We start from the raw sequence: 8,260 nt of genomic DNA, 5'->3' as shown, positions 1-8,260 counted from the left end.
TGCGGGATCTCAGTTCTCAGACCAGGGACTGAACCCAGGCCACAGCAGTGAAAGTCTGGAATCCTCACCCATGTGGCCACCAGGGGACTCCCACCAGTTGTTTCAAAAATATTTTTCCATAGTTTATTTGAATCAAAATCCAAGCAAAGGGTAACAAAAATGGTCCCGTAAGAACCACCGAAAGTTTGCTCTCTCTAAGACCAATGAAAAGTCTGCCATATATAATCAGAATCACCTTTAAACTCTGGAAATTAAGCAAAGGCTTTCAGTAACCCAGAGAGTGTTCAGTCAAGAAAGACAGTAGAGGGCTTCCCTGGTGGCGCAGTGGTTGGGAGTCCGCCTGCCGATGCAGGGGACGTGGGTTCGTGCCCCGGTCTGGGAGGATCCTACGTGCCGCGGAGCGGCTGGGCCCGTGAGCCATGGCCACTGAGCCTGCGCGTCTGGAGTCTGTGCTCCGCGACGGGAGAGGCCACAACAGTGAGGGGCCCGCGTATCGCAAAAAAACAAACAAACAAACAAAAAAGAAAGACAGTAGAATCTTGGTAGGAACAGAAAGCTTTTTAGAGTTTTTAACTTACCCTAGTACCAGATTTTAAGTCAGCTATTTAAAATACGTTCAAAGAGTTAAAGGAAACCATGTCTAAAGAACTAGAGGAGATAAGAATGGTGTCTCACCAGACAGAGAATATCAGTAAAGAGACAACTTATAGAAAGGAACCAAACAGAAATTCTAGAGTTGAAAAGTACAATAACTGTGAGAAAAATTTCACTAGAGAGGCTCAGCAGACATGACCAAGCAGAAAAAAATCAGCAAATCTGAAGATAGGTCCGTTGAAATTAACCAAGGAATAGAAAGGAAAATGAAGAAAACAGAGGCTCAGAGACCTATGACACACCATGCAGCATAGACATAAGGGGACGAGAAAGGGCAGAAAGAATATTTGAAGAAATGATGGCTCAAGACTTTGCATATTTGATGACAAATATTAATCTATACATCAAAAAAGCTCAACAAACTACCAGTAAAGTCAAGGAGATCCATACCTAGACACATCATAATCAAACTCTCAGAAGACAAAGGGAGAATTTTGAAAGCAAGACAGAAGTGACTCATCACATACAAGGGAATATACTTTGAGATGAATGAAAACAAGTACACAAGACCAAAAATACTAAAACAGAACATACCAAAACTTATGGAGTCAAAGTAGTGACCAGAGGGAAATTAATAGCTGTGATTTGCCTATATTAAAAAGAGTGAAAAGACAACCCACACAATGGGAGAGAATATCTGCAGTTCATATATCTGATAAGGGACGTGTATTTAACATATATAAATAACTCGTAACTCAGTAAAAAGACAACCTAATTTTAATCTGGGCAAAGGATCTGAATAGACATTTTTCCAAGGAAGATATGCAAATGGCCAATGCTCAACATCACTAACCATTAGGGAAATGCAAATAAAAACAACTGAGATACCACTTCACACCCAAAAAGGTGGCTAGAAGAGTCAGATAATAATAAGTGTTAGCAAGGACGTGGAGAAATTGGAACCCTCATATGCTCATATGCTGCTGGTAGGAATGTAAAACTGGTACAGCTACTGTGGGAAATGGTCTGGCAATTCCTCAAATGGTTAAGCAGAGTTACCACATGACCCAGCAGTTCCACATCTAGGTATGCACCCCCAAAAAGTGAAAACATATGTCTACACAAAACCTTATATACAGATGTTGATAGCAGCATTGTTCGGAGCAGCCAAAAACTGGAAACGACCTAAATGTCCTCCAACTGATTCATGAATAAACAAAATGTGGTTAACCATACAACGGAATATTATTCAGCCACAAAAGTAAAGAACTGACACATGAGGATACGAGGCTAAGTGAAATAAGCCAGTCACAAAAAGACAAATACTATATGATTCCATTTATATGAGGTATCTAAAGCAGTCTATAGAAACAGAAAGTAGGATGATAGCTGGCAGGGGTTTGGGGGAGAGGGAAATGGGAGTTCAATGGGTATCGTGTTTCAGTTTTGTAAAACGAAAACGTTCTAGAGATCCACTGCACAACAATGTGAGTATAGTCAGCAGTACTGCAGTGTACACTTAAAAATGTTTAAGAAGATAAACTGTGGGGTTTTTTTTACTATATATATATATATATATATATAGTAAAAATATCTATCTATCACCTATCTATCTATCTATCTATCTATCTATCTATCTATCTATCTATCTATCTATCTATATCTCCATCCCTGAGAGTGAACCAGAAGATGCCCAGCATTTTAGGGATGGTGGCCGTGAACACGTCCAGGTCGATAAGAGTCCAACATGGCTAGAACACAGTACATGAGCTTGTGGGGAATGCGCTCAGTCTGGATTTCAGACAGCAGCATTCCTCAGGAAAGCAACACAAAAGGGGACCCCAATGCAGACGTGCACATCTTCCAGCCCTGGGATGCCCAGGAGGAGGAATGAAGAAGGATGGAATTGGGTGTCAGTAGGAATGGTCATCTTCTCTACCACTACTGGTGACTGTGTGGATCAGATATATCAGAGTCAGATGTCAGCTTCCCATTAATGATTCTTGCTCTACTTCCTTCTTTTTCCAGACTCCTGGTAAAATGCAGTACAATCTTGTAATATTCCCTTTCTGCCATTCAATGTTATCCACACTTTTCTGCCGTCTCTACCCGATCAGATGGCTCCAGGAACAGAGCCATCCTCACTCTTTCCCAGATCATTCCTATCCATGAAATGATGAACAAGAAGAGGCGGGGGGGGGCTTCCCTGGTGGCGCGGTGGTTGAGAGCCCGCCTGCCGACGCAGGGGACGCGGGGTCGTGCCCCGGTCCGGGAGGATCCCACATGCTGCGGAGCGGCTGGGCCCGTGAGCCATGGCCACTGAGCCTGCGCGTCCGGAGCCTGTGCTCCTCAACGGGAGAGGCCACAGCAGGGAGAGGCCCGCGTACCACAAAAGAAAACAAACAAACAAACAAAAAAGAAGAGTGGGGAGAAGACTATCGTCTGTCGGTTGGATATTCAGGGTAAAGAGTAAGAATTTTTCAAGTGGGGTGACGTCAGCAACATGGCTAAGACAGCCCTCACGTACCCCTGCATTCAGCAACAATTTGGCATCCAGCCACAGACAGAAGTGCCTTGTAGCACCCGTGGGACCCAGCGCCATGTGCCGAGAGACCCAGGAGAAGTCGTACCCACCCGTGCATCAGTTAATAGGCATGCGGACCTCGGTCCTGGCTGTAGGCCCTTCAGTGGCCTGTGAACCGGCCCCAGCCCCTCTCAGCCACAGTGTGGGAGACCCTGGAGAACAATGTCTTAGACAATCACCCACAGCCTTTGTGGAAGTCCAGGTTTCCAGTGGAGAAGTTCCAGCACACCACTGGAGAAAGAAAACAGAGGTTTGGACACATTGGAGAGGAAACGAGGCAGAGTTTGATTTTACCCACGTCACCCCTCCCCCAAGGCAGCACAGTTCAGTACCGGGTGAGACGTTCTTGGCCACTGATTTCTCCCACAGGGGAAAGTGAAGCATGCCAGGGTGCACCTGACTTCCCCAGCTGTGTGGGACATTGCCAAAGAGGCACATTCCTCTCTCACCCCATCCAGAGGACAGAGTCGCGATGAGGGGGTGGGAAAAGGCTGGGAGAGTGGCAGATAGGACTCTTGGAGGGCAGTAAAGGATGCAGATCCTACTAACCGTGCTGCAGACTCCAAGGAGCGGGCCCAGGAGCTGCTGGGTCACCTTGCTTGCAGATCCCCCCACCTGGCCTGCAGGCACCTCCAGTGCTCCGCGTGCCTCACCCACTCACACCCCTACGCGTGGCCAGCTGTCTGTGCGCACTCCTGATGGTGGTGAAAGCGGGCTCTGGCAGGCGGCTTGTGAGCATGTGTAGAAAGCCAGCCTGAGTCTGCAGGCGAGGGAGAGACCACACACTTCAGCTTTAGCTCAGCCCTTGGGAAAACATAAAGGGAGGCTGTCAGCACCTGGCCTGGTGTGTTGCAGCATCAAGAGAAGGCAAACAAGCTTAAGAATTCTGCCACAAGAGGGCGCAAGAAGCATGGTGGAGGTGTATCCATAGACGGTCTGAGAAAGCCTCAGAATCTCTAGCAGGACTGATGGTAGGGATTTCTCTCCCAAAGTCAGTTAGTGAAAATTGGAGAAGGTGCCCGCTACTGCAAGTGTGAAGACAAAAATGTGAGACTCCAAGGAACGTGAAAAACCAAGGAAACAGGACACTACCAAAGAATCACAATAATCTCCTAGTAACTGACCTCAAAGACATGGAGATCTGCAGTTTACCTGATAAAGAATTCAAAATAGCTGTTTTAAGGAAGCTCAATGAGTTACAAAAAAACACAGAAAGGCAATTCAACAAAATCAGGAAAATTATACATGAATACAATGAGAAGTTTAACAAAGAGATAAATCATTTAAAAAAAGAACCGGGCTTCCCTGGTGGCGCAGTGGTTGAGAGTCCGCCTGCCGATGCAGGGGACACGGGTTTGTGCCCCGGTCCGGGAAGATCTCATGTGCCGCGGAACGGCTGGGCCCGTGAGCCATGGCCACTGAGCCTGCGCGTCCAGAGCCTGTGCTCCTCAACGGGAGAGGCCACAGCAGTGAGAGGCCTGCGTACCACAAAAAAATAAAAAATAAAAATAAAAAAAGAACCACACAGAAATTTTGGAGCTGAAGAATACAATGAATGAAATGAAAAATGCAATAGAGAGCATCAATGACCAGCAGAATGGAGCAATCAGGAGAAAAAAAAATCTGTGAATTCAAAAACAGGAACTTAAAAACTACCCAGTCAGAGGATAACAAAGGAAAAAGAATAAAAAAGAATTAAGACTACAGTAATCAAGACAATATGGTACTGGCACAAAAACAGAAATACAGATCAATGGAACAGGATAGAAAGCCCAGATATAAATCCACGCTCCTATGGTCAACTAATCTATGACAAAGGAGGCAAGGATATACAATGGAGAAAAATAGTCTCCTCAGTAAGTGGTGATGAGAAAACTGGACAGCTACATGTTAAAGAATAAAATTAGAACACTACCTAACACTATGCACAAACATAAACTCAAAATGGATTAAAGACCTAAATGTAAGACCGGACACTGTAAAATTCTTAGAGGAAAACATAGGAAGAATACTCCATGACATAAATCACAGCAAGATCTTTTTTGACCCACCTCCTAAAGTAATGACAATTAAAACAAAAATAAACAAATGGGACCTAATAAAACTTAAAAGCTTTTGCAAAGCAAAGGAAATTACAAACAAGATGAAAAGACAACCCTCAGAATGGGAGAAAATATTTGCAAACGTTAACAGACAAAGGATTAATCTCCAAAATATATAAACAGCTCATGTAGCTCAATATTAAAAAAACAAACAATCCAATCAAAAAATGGGCAGAAGACCTAAATAGACATTTCTCCAAAGAAGACATACAGATGTCCAAGAGGCACGTGAAAAGCGGGTCAACATCATTAATCATTAGAGGAATGCAAATCAAAACTACGAGGTATCACCTCACACCGGTTAGGATGGGCATCATCAGAAAACCTACAAACAACAAATGCTGGAGAGGGTGTGGAGAAAAGGGAACCCTCTTGCATTGTTGGTGGGAATGTAAATTGATACAGCCACTCTGGAGAACAGTATGGAGGTTCCTTAAAAAATTAAAAATAGAATTACCATATGACCCAGCAATTCCACTACTGGGCATATACCCAGAGAAAACCATAATTCAAAAAGACACATGCACCCCAATGTTCATTGCAGCACTATTTACAATAGCCAGGTCATGGAAGCAACCTAAATGCCCATCGACAGATGAATGGATAAAGAAGTTGTGGTACATATATACAATGGAATATTACTCAGCCATAAAAAGGAACAAAATTGGGTCATTTGTAGAGACGTGGATGGACCTAGAGACTGTCATAGAGTGAAGTGTGTCAGAAAGAGAAAAACAAATATTGTATATTAACACATATATGTGGAATCTAGAAAAATGGTACAGATGAACCGGTTTGCAAGGCAGAAATAGAGATACAGACATAGAGAACAAACGTATGGACACCAAGGGGGGAAAGCTGGCGGGGGAGGGGGAGGTGGTGGTGGGATGAACTGGGAGATTGGGATTGACATGTATACACTAATAAATATAAAATAGATAACTAATAAGAACCTGCTATATAAAAAATATAAAATTCAAAAAAAAAGAATTAAGAAAGCCTATATGATCTATAGGATACCATCAAAAGAAGCAATCTTCAAATTATTGGAGTCCCAGAAGGAGAATAGAGGGAGAAGGCAGAAATGATGGCTGAGAATTCCCATATCTGGGGAGAGATATCGGTATCCAAGTTCAGGAAGCTTATAAGTCACTAAGCAAACCCAACTTCAAGAGATCTTCTCCAAGATACATTAAGATAAAAAGTGTCAAAAATCAAAGACAAAGAAAGACTCTTAGAGGCAGCAAGAGAAAAGAAGCTTATAACTTACCAGGGAATCCCCATAAGGATATCAGTGGATTTCTCCACAGAAAGCTTATAGGGCAGGAGAGAATGGGATGATATATTAGAAGTGCTAAAAGAATAAAACTGCCAACCAAGAATACTTTCTCTGGCAAAGCTGTCCTTCAAAAATGAAGAAGAGATCAAGATCATCCCACACAAAAGCTGAGGGAGTTCACTACCACTAGATGTGCCTTACAAGAAATGCTGAAAGGAGCTCTTCAAGCTGAAATGAAAGTATGCTAACTGGTGACATGAAAACATATGAAAATACATAACACACTGGTAAAGGTAAGCATATAGTCAAATCCAGAATACCCTGATAGTGTAATACAGTAAGTCCCCTATATGTGAAACTTCAAGTTGTGAACTTTCAAAGATGCGAACATGCGTTCCCATGTCCAGTCACGCAAGTTAGTTCACGTGTCTGGCGTACATTGTCACATGCATGCATCCTCTGTAAGTGGTCGTGCTTTTGTGTACTTTACTGTACAGTACTGTATAGAGTACAGTGGTACAGTATCATTATTCCAAGCCCAGGATGTCTGGAAGCAAGCATAAAAGCAGTGGTGATGTAGCTGGTACTGCTAAGAAGCACCAAGCGATAACGATGGAAACAAAAATGAAAATAATTGAGAGAGTGGAGCGGCAAGAGGAAGAAGTAACTGAAGAACCGAAGAGATTCACGATGCAGGAAATGGCCAGGGGATTTTCTTTATGTGAGGAGGCACTGTTAGTGTTTGAGGCACAGGACCCAAATGGAGAACAGTACACGAAGGTTGCAGCAGCCGTTCAGAATGCAATTCAGCGCTACCGTGTCATCTATGACGAGAAAATAAAGAGCTACTACCCAGATATAACTGGATTGTCTTTTCCGGAGGGTAGACAGAATTGAATCCAGCAAGGAACCAGAACCTGTGCCATCAACGTCAGGCGTGAGTGAAGCTGCAGCTCGCCCTCCGTCTCCTGTTGCTGACGATCCTTCAGCTCTACCATCTCCCCCCTCCTCTCCCTCCTCAGTCAGTAACTCTTCTTGCCTGTTCACTCGATGCCAGCCCCGTATGCCAGCTGTTGTACCGTACTACTGAACTTTTCAAAGTACCGTACTGTAAGATTAAAACTGTTTATTTTTTGTGTTTGTTTGCTTTTTATGTATTACTCGTGTGAAAAGTATTATAAACCGATTACAGTGCAGTACTCTATAGCCGATTGTGTTAGTTGGGTACCTAGGGTAACTGTGTTGGACTTATGAACACATTGGACTTACGAACGTGCTCTGGAACGGAACTCGTTCATATGTAGGGGACTTACTGTATGGTGGTATGTTAACCACTTAACTCTAGTATAAAAGCTAAAGAACAAAAGTATTAAAAAATAATTATAGCTACAATGATTTGTTAATGAATCCACAATAAAAAAAGAGGTGAACTGTGACATTAAAAACATAAAGGGAGAGCGAGTAAAAAGGTAGAGTTCTTGCAATAGAGTGAGGTTGTTATCGGCATAAAATAAACTATTGTAACTAGAAGGTCTTTATGTAAATCTCACGGTAACCACAAAGCAAAAACCTACAGTGACACACGAAAGATAAAGAGGAGAGAAACGGCGCATATCACTAAACAAAATCATCAATTCACAAAGGAAGGCAGCAAGAGAGGGAGAGAGGAATGAGGGAACTATAAAACCACCAGAAAACAAA

Source organism: Kogia breviceps, chromosome 12 (genome assembly GCF_026419965.1).
Source record: "Kogia breviceps isolate mKogBre1 chromosome 12, mKogBre1 haplotype 1, whole genome shotgun sequence".
Taxonomy (NCBI): Eukaryota; Metazoa; Chordata; class Mammalia; order Artiodactyla; family Physeteridae; genus Kogia; species Kogia breviceps.
Note: the sequence above shows the minus strand (reverse complement) of the source record.